Source organism: Tamandua tetradactyla, chromosome 2 (assembly GCF_023851605.1).
Source record: "Tamandua tetradactyla isolate mTamTet1 chromosome 2, mTamTet1.pri, whole genome shotgun sequence".
In the NCBI taxonomy this organism is placed as follows: domain Eukaryota; kingdom Metazoa; phylum Chordata; class Mammalia; order Pilosa; family Myrmecophagidae; genus Tamandua; species Tamandua tetradactyla.
In genome coordinates this window covers 91,751,093-91,763,797 of record NC_135328.1, presented here as the reverse complement: position 1 = coordinate 91,763,797, position 12,705 = coordinate 91,751,093, and the positions used below count along the sequence as shown (strand labels likewise).

Genomic DNA, 12,705 nt, shown 5'->3' with positions numbered 1-12,705 from the left:
CTTCAGCAGTAGCTGCCAGGAGAATGCACAGGCATGGAACCAGTCTAGATCAGGAAGCATTCCAGACTCCCCACTAAGTGGGGGAGACAACCATGAATCTAGAAGTTACTGCAAGGATTTGAGTACATTGACTTACCTTTGTTGCCCTAAGGACATATAAGTCATATACCTAAAGGGGCTATTTTGTTTGTTCCAGTGGACTAAGTTTATTGGAGTGTCCCAACATTTAGTGTTTTATCCCCCTAATACCCAGTGAGTGAGGGCACATGAAGGGACCCTGATCAATTACACACCAAATAAAGAAATCACATGTTCTCCACATATCTGAGTGCAGTGTGAATAATTCCAAATGCTTGAGATAAAACCATAAATAAATGGTTGTATCTTCATTTTCTTTACAGGATATGAAGACTTAAAAATCAGAACAATAGTATGATAAAAATTTTTTATTTGTCTATTCGTAGTTTATGATTTATATTGTCTCTACTTTACAAAAGAAATTGAGATCGTTTTCAATAAAATTATAATAGCTAATCTTTACTGAATGATTCCTTTTTACATCAGGTACTGTTTTAAATGTTCTAATTATATCACTGAATCTATAAGGCAGGTGCTTTGATTATTTGCACTTGACAAATGAGAGAAATGAGACCTATAAAGGTGGAACAGCTGCCCCAGGTTTTCCCCCTAGAGAGTTGGAGAGGAGGGCAACAAACTACTTAGATTCCAGAGCCTGTGCTTTTAGCTATTATGATATTAAAATGAAAACTTAAATATCTCAGAGAGAGACAACAATTATATCTAAAGAAGGCTAACATAGTCTTCATAACAAATATTAAATTTAGCTTCCTGGATGTCAAGGCCAATTAAAATAATTTTTAAAGCATTAGATGTATTTTTTTATTGGTGTGATACCTTGTTACAATTGATGAAACAATATTATAATTGTACTAGTAACTATAGTCCATGGCTTACATTAGGGCTCACTCTATGGTTTTTAAATATTTTTTATTATGGTAACATGTAACAAACTAAAATGTCTCATTTTATCCACTTTAAATTATACAATCCAATGTTAGTTACATTCACAATGTTGTGCCACCATCACTACCATCAATTCCCAAAACTTTTTCATCACCCCAAACAGAAACTCCATAATAATTAAACATTAACTTCCCATTTTCAACTCCCACCATCCCCTGGTAATTTGTGTTATTTCCTTCCTTCTGCTTGCTTTGGGTTTAGTTCTCCTTCTACTTCCTCCAGATGTAAGTTTAGGGCTCCGATTTGATACCTTTCTGCTTTTCTAATGTTAGCATTTAGAGCTATAAATTTCCCTCTCAGCACTGCCTTTGCTGCATCTTGTAAGTTTTGGTGTGTTGTGTCTTCACTTTCATTTGCCTTAGAATAGTTCCTAACTTCCCTTGAGATTTCTTCTTTGATCCTTTGTTGTTTATGAGTGTGTGATTTAATTTCCACGTATTTGTGAGTTTTTTCTTTTTTTAGTCTCCCTCTCTTATTGATTTCTGGCTTCATTCCATTATGGTCAAAGAAGATATATAATTTCAATGTTTTGAATTCATTGAATTTGTTTTTTGATTTAATATGTGGTCTCTCCTGAAGAATGAACCATGTGCACTGAGGAAAAATGTATAGTCTACTGCTGTTCAGTGAAGTAGTCAATATATGTCTGCTAGATATAGTTTGTTCATAATATTGCTCAGGTCTTCTATTTCCTTACTGATGTTCTGTCTTTATGTTTTAGTGATTAGTGAAATTGGTGTACTGAAGTTTCCTGCTATTACTCCTCCCTTCAAATTCATCAATATTTGCTTCATATAATTTTGAGCTCAGCCATTACATGCATATATATTTATAACTGTGATATCTTCTTGTGGAATTGACTCTTTTATCGGTATGTGATATCCTTTTTGTCCCTTGTGAAAGTTTTGAACTTAAAGTCTATTTTATCTGATTTTAGTATAGCCCTTCCACCTGCTTCTGCCTGCAGGGAAAGTTCTGCGAAGGTGAACCAGAGGTGAGTGTCCTGGTTTAGTCCTTTAGGCAGCCACCTGGTGGACTGGCACCGACATAGAGGACCCCAGTTTGCGCATAGAGGTTACTCTGCTCCCTCTGAAACAGGCAAGTCAATTAAAATTCATTTTTGTTTGTCAGGTGATCAGGAACTGAACTCTTGAAGGAATTTATCAAAAGTGACATTGGACAAATTCTGCTCAATAACGTCTACACAGAATTTGCAGAAGAGTCCAAGATAATAAAATTAGCTGTCAAATAAGATAATAAAAGTAGCTTGTATTTTTCACAGTGTGTCAGGCATTATACTAAATGCTTCATATGAATGATCTCCTCTGATGCTCACGATAAATACTCTGAAGGTAGGACATGATTATCCTTATTTTACAGATGAGGAAAGTGAGGTCTCATAGTTAGTAAAAGGTAGAGTTGGGCTTTGATCCTTCATGCTTGACCCTCACATCCTGCAACTACAGAATGCCACGTGGTCATTGCCGTCGTGAGATGCTGCCAGGGCACATCTATGATGGGCATCCATCCTGACTCAGTGCCAATGCTGCTACTTGTTGTATATTTCCAATAGCATCTCTATCAACTTCTGGTGGATAGTTTCCTTCATTATAGAGTCCAGATGTTTTCCCAACCAATGAGAAAGGCCATCTGCTTTGCAACTTTTCCACAAATAAAGCAAATAGAAAGATAAAAGTAAACAAATTCTAAAAATTAAAACCCATTATTCCAAATAATGTAAAATAGCCAAACTGAATGCTTTGGCAACTGGGTGATTTTACTGCAAGAAAAGTAATTGTTGATGAATCAGCAGCTTGGTTAAAGTCTTTTCTTGGAATCAGTGATTCTGCCCATAACAGAAGGATCAGAAGAGAAGAAATTATAGTCACTAAGGTGATAGTAGGTCACACTGTTGTCTCTGAAATGTGATATCAAGTGATGACGGTGGGACAATTGAGGTGGTAGGCAAGATGCTGGAGCCAGGAGCAAATGGCAGGCAAGTATAGGAAACAGGAATCTGGCCTAGGCAAAATGAGTGGACACTGAGGTGAACCTCATAGTAAGCATAAATCCAGTCTAAGCTGGTCCAACTGTGACCTAACAGTCATAGAGCTAAGAAAACTAAAACAGTGGAAGACATAGTAAATTCAACAGGAACATGAGTTTTCCCCCTGACCCCTAGCCCAGAATCTCAATTCTAGGATTTTGGACCATGAGGTCAAATCTGTACACCGTGGAGTGAGAAGATAGAGAGAACATGGTCTCTGCACTGTGATACAACATACTGTCACTGGACTTCAAACATTTCTTTTCACTTGGGAGAAACAAATTTTTGTTATTTAAGCTGTTATTATGTTGATTATTGATAAGTAGCTAATGGATACACTACTTATCTCAGGTGGGATTCCCCAGAAGTAGGCCAAAATAAGTATCAGCATGCCCCGAGTGCTCTTGTTAACCCACAGCTGTAGATGGGGGAAAGATGAAAGATTGGGCAGAGAGAAAAGTTGAGCTCTGATGTAGTCACAACAAAGCCTCAGCTGAACCCTGACTAGCTCAGAAGCTGGGGTGATCATTCAGAATTGTCCAGCATGGGTGGAAGGTGGCCCAGCCCCTGTGTCCTTATGTTGAGCAATCATTGGTTGTGGACAGAGAAGAGGGTGTGGCCTTGGTTGGGCTCTCTATAGAGATGTCTGTAGACAAGGCAGTTCCCAAAGAGGGTTTACAGCTGAGGGCTGTCAGCCAGCAGCACTTATAGTAGATTGGGAATAAATCCTCCACTCCTGAAAGGGGATATGGATGGCATTTCACAGTGTCCATAATATACTCGAGTCTTTATTTTGAGATGATGCAATTTTAACTGAGTTATTGATGGTTTAGGAATGCTACTCTATCAATTATAATGCTTTCATTTACAAGTAACAGAATACCTAACTAAAATCAAGGAGTTGATCTTTCAGGTAAGATCTTAAAGTTATGCACATTTAGTAATAAGTGACTAAAGAAGTAAGTGACGGGGAGTAAGTGACAGATAGCCACAGAATATTTACTTCCCTTTGTGGAATTAACTGCATTTCATCATGAGACCAAAGCCTTAAAACAAAGACATTAATCTCAAGCTGGTTATTTTACAGGGGCAGAAGAAATAATTTTATGGAAACTATTACTTTCTTAAAGACCAGGGTGCAATTTTGGGCCCTGCATTGTCCTTGACTCTTGAGGAGTGGTCCACTCTCTTGATAAGGAGACAGAGAGTCAGAAAGTATACGTTCTAGTTTGCTAGCCGCTAGAATGCAACATACCAGAAACAGAATGGCTTTTAAAAAGGGGAATTTAATAAGTTGCTTGTTTATACAGTTCTAAGGCTGAGAAAATGTCCCAATTAAAGTATGTCTATAAAGATGTCCAAATTAAGACAACAAGAAGAGCTTACCTTTACTCTAGAAAGGCCAGTGAAGTTCAGGGTTTCTCTTTCAACAGGAAAGGGATATGGCAAACATGGCAGAGTCTGCTAGGTTTCTTTCCCAGCTTCTTGTTTCATGAAGCTCTCCTGGGGGTGTATTCCGTCTTCATCTTCAAAGTTCTCTGGCTGTGTAAGCTCTCCTCATGGCTCTCTCATGGATTTCTTTTTTCATGGCTCTGAGGTTCTCTCCAAAATGCTTCCTTTTTTAAAGGACTCCAGTAATCTACTCAAGACCTACCTGGAATGGGTGGAGTCACACATACCTCTGTTCAAAAGTTAATACCTGCGCTCGCTTCGGCAGCATATATACTAAAATTGGAATGATATAGAAGATTATTACAATGGCCTCTGAGCAAGGATGACACGCAAATTTATGAAGCGTTTCATGTTTTTAACCTTAAAAAAAAAAGTTAATACCTACAATTGGGCAAGTCACATCTCTGTGGAGATAATCTAATCAAATTCCCAACACACAGTGCTGAATAGGATTTAAAAGAAACAGCTGACTCCACATGATGAATCAGGATTAAAACATAGCTTTTCTGCATATAGTACATAAATCTCTTCAAACCAGCACAGTGTATTAGTCAGGGTTCTCTAGAAAAACAGAACCAACAACAGATATCTGTAGATATGAGATTTATAATGTGTCTCATGCAAGTGTGAGAATGCAAGAGTCCAAAATCCGTACGGCAGGCTATGAAGCTGGCAACTCCAATGAAGAGTCTCAGCAAACTCCACAGGAGAGGTTTGCTGGCTGAAAAAGCAGCAAAAATTCTCTCTTCTTCCTTAAAAGTCTTGAATTGATTGGATCAAATCCAACTGATTAAATTATCTTGTTTTCAGGAGACATACCCTTAGTTGATTGTAGATACAATCAGCCCTTAGTTGATTGTAGATGTAATCATTGTTTGATTGAGCTGCAATCACCTGATTGATGATTTAATAAACCAGCCTTCTGGTTTATCAACCAGCCATGAAATATCTTTGTAGCAACAGTTAGGCCAGTGCTTGCCTGACCAAACGACTGGGCATCAACTACCTGACAAAGTTGACACCAGAATCTAACCATCTCAGAATGCTTAGTGAGAACCACAAGAACTCAGCACATCTCATCTTCCAGATCCATAGTACCATGGATTGCTGTCCTGCTAAGGTGATGGTCTACCTATGTCTGTCAGTTCTTAATATGGAACACTGGGTACTCTTTTCCTCATCTTGATATCCTTTCTGCTTGTCGTGGACATTCTGTTAGTGACTGAACAACAACATCAAAGTCTCTTTCACTTCAGTAATTTTCTACATTATGAATACCACCTTTTTAAATGTAGAAACCAGGGCAGTGCACCAGTGGCTCTGTGGCAGAATTCCTGCCTGCCATGCCAGAGACCCGGGTTCGATTCCTGGTGCCTGCCCATGCAAAAAAAAAAAAAAGAAAAAAAAAAAGCTTAAATGTAGAAACCAGAGCACTTGCACGGTCAGTTTCCATTAAAGCCAGGGTATAAACGTGTGACCTATATTGTACTAGTCATATGCATCCACATGAGATTTATATTTGTCTAACTATATATTTGTCTAACTATATGCAGGGTAAGGAGGTGACCACTCTCAGGGACTGAATTCCTGGCACAGGCAGTGACAGAAGTGTTGGTCTCTTTGAGTGGTAGCAGAGTCTGGTCCTTGGCCTGCTAAGAAAATCCATGAGCTACCTGTTATCCTTATTCTATACCTGGCAAATCTGTCCTTCAAAAATGGAGACCCAGAGAACCTCTTTTGTTGCTCAGATATGGCCTCTCTCTCTAAGCCAAATCAGCAAGTGAACTCACTGCCCTCCCTGCTACATGGGACATGTCTCCCAGGGGTGTACATCTCCCTGGCAACATAGGACAGAACTCCCAGAATGAGTTGGTACCCAGCATCAAGGGATTGAGAAAGCCTTCTTAACCAAAAGGGGGAAAAGAGAAATGAGACAAAATAAAGTTTCAGTGGCTGAGAGATTTCAAACAGAGTCAAGAGGTTATCCTGGAGGTTATTCTTATGCATTATATAGTCATCCCTTTTCAGTTTATGGTGTATTGGACTGGCTGGAGGGAAGTACCTGAAACCATTGAGCTATGTTCCAGTAACCTTGATTCTTGAAAATGATTGTATAAAAACATAACTTTTACAATGGGACTGTGTGATTGTGAAAACCTTGTGTCTGATTCTCCTTTTATCCAGGGTTGGAAAGATGAGTTAAAAAATGGATAAAAAATAAATAATAGGGGGATAAGGAGTAAAATAAATTGGGTAGATGGAAATACTAGTGGTGAATGAGGAGGTGAAGTAAGGGGTATGGGATGTTTGAGTTTTTTATTTTTTTCTTTTTATTTCTTTTTCTGGGGTGATGCACATGTTCTAAAAAATGATTATGGTGATGGTGATAGTCACCACTGTGATGACATTGTGAGCCACTGATTGTACACCATGTATGTGTGTGAAGATTTGTCAATTAAAATATTTTTAAAAAAACATTATTTCCACTGAAATACATTTTAATATTACTTTATGAATTAAAACATCAGAAACACAACTAAACCCTGTGGTGTGCTCCTCCTTGTCTAATTTCCTCTCCAGCGCCCCAAAAGGTAAGCACTATCTTGAATTTTGTATCTGTAGGTACAACCTATATATGGGTATCCATTAGCAATATGTAGCATTGTCTTGCATGCTTTAAAGTTAATCAGATGGGTCAATAAAAGTAATTTTCTTCTACAACTTGCTTTGTTCATCCCATCTTGTGTTGGGGACTGACCTATGTTGATACTTTTAGATGCTGTGTAGGATTATATCACATCAACAGAGCATTATTTACTCAACAATTCTCCCATTGATAGACACTCAGATGGTTTCCAAATTGTGAAAGCAAGGAACATTCCTATGCATATTCTCATATGACTTTCTGATGTACATGTATAGAGTTCTCTAGAGTATATCCAGAGGAACAGAATTTTTGAGGTCATGCACACCTTGAAATGAAGTTCATTTGCTGCTGCCAAAGTTTTCTTCCAAGAGGCCTGTGGTAGTTAGATTCAGTTGTCAGCTCGGCCAGGTGAAGGCACCTAGTTCTGTTGCTGTGGACATGAGCCAATGGTATGTGAACCTCATCTGTTGCTCATTACATCTGCAGTCAGCTAGGAGGCATGCCTGCTGCAATGAATGACATTTGACTTAATTGGCTGGTGCTTAAATGAGAGAGCACAGCGTAGCACAGCCTAAGCAGCTTGGCATTCCTCATCTCAGCACTTGCAGCTCAGCCCAGGCCTCTGGAGATGCAGAAAGAAGTCACCTCGGGGAAAGTTGTTGGAACCCAGGGGCCTGGAGAGAAGGCCAGCAGAGACCATCCTGTGTCTTCCCACGTAAGAAAGAACCTCAGTGGAAAGTTAGCTGCCTCTCCTCTGAAGAACTAACAAAATAAATCCCCTTTTATTAAAAGCCAATCCATCTCTGGTGTGTTGCATTCCGGCAGCTAGCAAACTAGAACAAGGTCCTACAATCCCTGGAGCCTTTGAAGTGGGGTTGTGCCATAGACTGAAGGTTCTCAAACTGTAGGAATGCTGCATGTCTCTGAGCCCATTTGAGGGGGTCTGTGAGGTCAAAGTTACTTTCCTAACAATCCTAAGGCATTGTCTTTTTCACTCCCATTCTCTCCCGATCATACATTGGGGCTTCACAGACATGACATGCAATGACATCACCATGCCAGCAGCTGATAGAATGTGTGCTTGTGCATTCCCATGTTTGAAGAGGTTCTCTGTTTTAATTTTGAGTATGGTCCATATGGATAGATAAAGCCCCCATAAAAAAGCTCTTTGGGGGTCTTCAATAATTTTCAAGAGTGGAAAGGGGCTCTAAGACCAAAAAAGTTTTATTATGGCTCTCTTAGTTTCCTAGGGCTGCTGTAACCAAGTGCCACAAGCTGGGTGATTTCAAACAACAGAAATTATTCAGCCTCTCACAGCTCTGGAGGTTGGAAGGCCCAAATCAAGTTGTCAGTAGAGCCATGCTCCATCTGAAATTTGTAATGGAGAACTCCTCTGTGCTGGTTTGAATCTGTTATGTACCCCAGAAAAGGTCATGTTCTTTTAATCCATTTCTGTGGGTACATATTTATTGTGAGTGGGGCTTTTTTCTGAGGTTATTTCTATGGATTTGTGATCCAGTCCATTCAAGGTAGGAGGACTTAATCTTTTTGCTGGAGTCCTTTATGAGAGGATAAAAGGCAAAGTCATTTTGGAGAGATCTCAGAGAAGCTTAGAGAGAATATGCCCAGAGACATTTTGGAGAGAGAGAGCCAATTTGACACCAGAACCCAGACTAGAAGGGCCAGAAAATGGCCTTGTGCCTTCCCATGTGACAGCCTTCCCATGTGACAGAAGAACCCCATATGCCTTCCCATGTGACAGTGGCCTTTCCCCAGAGAAAGTGTCCGTGCTGGTTTGAAAGTGTTATGTACCCCCAGAAAACCCTGTTCTAATCCTGATTCAATTTTGTAGCACAGGTACAAAATTATTGAAGACTTCCAAAGAGCTTTTGATCTTTTGATTAGGTTATTTTGAAAAACAACCTTTTGATTATGTTGTTTCCATGGAGATATGATCCACAATTGGGTGTGACCTTTTGATTAGATGAAGATGTGACCCCACACATTAAAAGTGGGTCTTCATTAGTTTACTGGAGTTCTTAAAAGAGATGATACAAGGAAAAAAATATAGGAGAAAGCTTAGATACAGATGTTTGGAAATGCAGAAGCCCCAGGAGATGCCAGGAGCTGAGAGAGTGAACAGAAGATAGATAGGAACCAGAACCCAGCAGATGTCACCATTGCCTTTCCATGAGATGCTAAGCTAAGAGAGGAAACCAAAAGTTTTGCACCAGAGTAGCTAAGTCAGGACCCACAGATGCCTAAAGAGAAAGCCACTGAAATCAGAAGCTAAAAGCAACAGAATCAGGAGCAAGGGCCAGCAGATGCCAGCCACATGCCTTCCCATGTGACAGATATTGTCCTTTCTTGAGTCAAGGTATCTTTCTCTGGATGCTTTAATTTGGACATTTTTATGGCCCTAGAACTGTAAATTTGTAACTTAATAAGTCCCTTTTATAAAAGCCCGCACATTTCTGGTATATTACATTCCAGCAGCATTAGCAAACCAAAATATTATCTTCTTCCTCTTTTTTTTTTGTCCAGTAACACTTTTTATTTATTCTGGAATTTTTTTATTGTGAAAAATAATATGTACAAAAAGCAACAAATTTCATAGCACACCGCAACAATTAGTTATAGAACAGATTCAAAGTTTGATATGGGTTACAGTTCCACAAGTTTAGATTTTTCCTTTTAGCTGCTTCAAGACACTGGAGACTAAAAGAAATATCAATATAATGATTCAGCAGTCATACTTATTTGTTACTCCTAGATATACTTCTATCTTTTCTGTTATAACTCCACCTTCTTCTTTGATATTTTTCCCAACACTTTAGGGTATTTGAGCTATGCCCATTCTAACTTTTTCATGTTGGAAAGGGCTGTTGATAATAGGGGATAAGGGAATGGAACTAGTTGATATTCTGGAGAGACTGGCTCCTCTGGCTTTCGGGAATTATCTGGTCTAGGAACCAGAGGTAGTAGGTTTCTGGAAAGCATTTTCCTGATCTTAAAATTGTAAATTATAACCTAATAAATCCTTAGATTTGAAAAAACAAAAAAAGAAAGAAAGAGGGAGAGCTTAAAATATTCTCAGAGTAACAAACACTCAGAGAGTGTGTGACTAAGAGAACTGTTTTACAAGAACTACTAAAGGGAGCACTATAAGCAGGTAGGAAAAGACAGGAGAGGGAGGTCTGGTGAAGACTGTAGAAATGAATATCAGTAAGGGTGAAAAAAGAAAATAAAAAGATATGACATATGCTCTAGTTTGCAAGTTACTGGAATGCAATATACCAGAACTGGAATGATTTTTTGTTTGTTTGTTTTGTTTTTTACATGGTCAGGCACCAAGAAATGAACCTGGGTCTCTAGTATGGCAGGCAAGAATTCTGCCTGCTGAGCCACTGGCCCATCTCTGGAATGGCTTTTATAAAGGAGAATTTAATAAGTTATAAATATACAGTGCTAAGGCTGTGAAAATGTCTTAATTAAGGCAAGGCTATACAAATGTTCAAACTAAGGAATGCATGGAAAGATACCTTGGTTCAACAAGGCTGATGACATTCAGGTTTCTCTTTCAGCTGGAAAGGCATATGACGGCCTCTGCTAGCTTTCTCTCCAGGCTTCTTCAAAACCTTCCCAAGGGGTGTTTTCTTTATCCATCTCCAAAGGTCTCTAGTTGTGTGAGTTCTGTTGGTTCTGTCATTTCTGACTCTCTCCAAATATTTCCTCTTTTAAAAGATTCCAGTACTTCCGGAGAAGATGGCGGCTTAGTAAGACGCGCGGGTCTTAGTTCCTCCTCCAGAAAAGCAACTAAAGAAACAGAAACAATAAAAAACAGCTCCCGGAGCCACGACAGAGGCCAAAAAGACAGCGTACCCCATTCTGGAACAGCTGAACGGGCAGGGAGAATCCGCTGCCGTGAGATACCCGAGGGGCGCGCGTTTTCCCAGCCCGGCTGGCGACTGGGGTCCCCTCCACGCACGTGGCTCCCCGGTCTGACTGGGAACGTTGGATAGCGGGGCCCTCCCACCACGATTGGCTTCTCGGGCCAGCTGGGCAATTTGGACCGGCACTCCCCCAAGCCCCGGCAGCCGGCGACCCCCCCTCCACGCGCAGTTTCCCGGGCCGACTGCGAGATTCGGATTGGCAAGTTAAAGGGGCCACAGCATCTTTTACTGGTGGGACCCGCAGACAGACAAGTGCCACGAGCGCCACCTACTGGGCAGGAAAAGAAAAACAGAGCCCAGAGATTTCACAGAAAAACCTTTCAACCAGCCGGGTCCCACACCCAGGGAAATCTGATCAAATGCCCAGACACCAGCAGAAAATAATGGATGACGCTCAGAAAATTGAAGATATGGCCCAGTCAAAGGAACAAACCAATAGTTCAAATGAGATACAGGAGCTGAGACAACTAATGCTGAATATACGAACAGAAATGGAAAAACTCTTCAAAAACCAAATCAATAAATTGAGGGAGGACATGAAGAAGACATGGGCTGAACAAAAAGAAGAAATAGAAAATCTGAAAAAACAAATCACAGAACTTATGGGAGTGAAGGACAAAGAAGAAAAAATGGAAAAAACAATGGATACCTACAATGGTAGATCTAAAGAGACAGAAGCTACAATTAGTGAACTGGAGGATGGAACATCTGAATTCCAAAAAGAAACAGAAACTATAGGGAAAAGAATGGAAAAACTTGAGCAGGGGATCAGGGAACTGAATGACAATATGAAGCGCACAAACATATGTGTTGTGGGTGTCCCAGAAGGAGAAGAGAAGGGAAAAGGAGGAGAAAAACTAATGGAAGAAATTATCACTGAAAATTTCCCAACTCTTATGAAAGACCTAAAATTACAGATCCAAGAAGTGCAGCGCACCCCAAAGAGATTAGACACAAATAGGTGTTCCCCAAGACACTTACTAGTTAGAATGTCAGAGGTCAAAGAGAAAGAGAGGATCTTGAAAGCAGCAAAAGAAAAACAATCTGTCACATACAAGGGAAACCCAATAAGACTATGTGTAGATTTCTCAGCAGAAACCATGGAAGCTAGAAGACAGTGGGATGATATATTTAAATTACTAAAAGAGAAAAACTGCCAACCAAGACTCCTATATCCAGCAAAATTGTCCTTCAAAAATGAAGGAGAAATTAAAACATTTGTAGACAAAAAGTCACTGAGAGAATTTGTGACCAAGAGACCAGCTCTGCAAGAAATACTAAAGGGAGCACTAGAGTCAGATACGAAAAGACAGAAGAGAGAGGTATGGAGAAGAGTGTAGAAAGAAGGAAAATCAGATATGATATATATAATACAAAAGGCAAAATGGTAGAGGAAAATATTATCCAAACAGTAATAACACTAAAAGTTAATGGACTGAATTTCCCAATCAAAAGACATAGAATGGCAGAATGGATTATGACCCAGCAATACCACTGCTAGGTATCTACTCAAAGGACTTAAGGGCAAAGACACAGACGGACATTTGCACACCAGTGTTTAT

At 39.8% G+C, this 12,705-nt stretch overlaps 1 non-coding gene across 1 annotated transcript; it reads left to right on the top strand.

The window, feature by feature from the left end:
* The first annotated feature begins 4,792 nt into the window (after positions 1–4,792).
* LOC143675299 (U6 spliceosomal RNA) lies at positions 4,793–4,900 on the top strand. Its single transcript, XR_013171534.1, has one exon. It is a non-coding gene; the product is annotated as a U6 spliceosomal RNA (small nuclear RNA).
* The last annotated feature ends 7,805 nt before the right edge of the window (positions 4,901–12,705 follow it).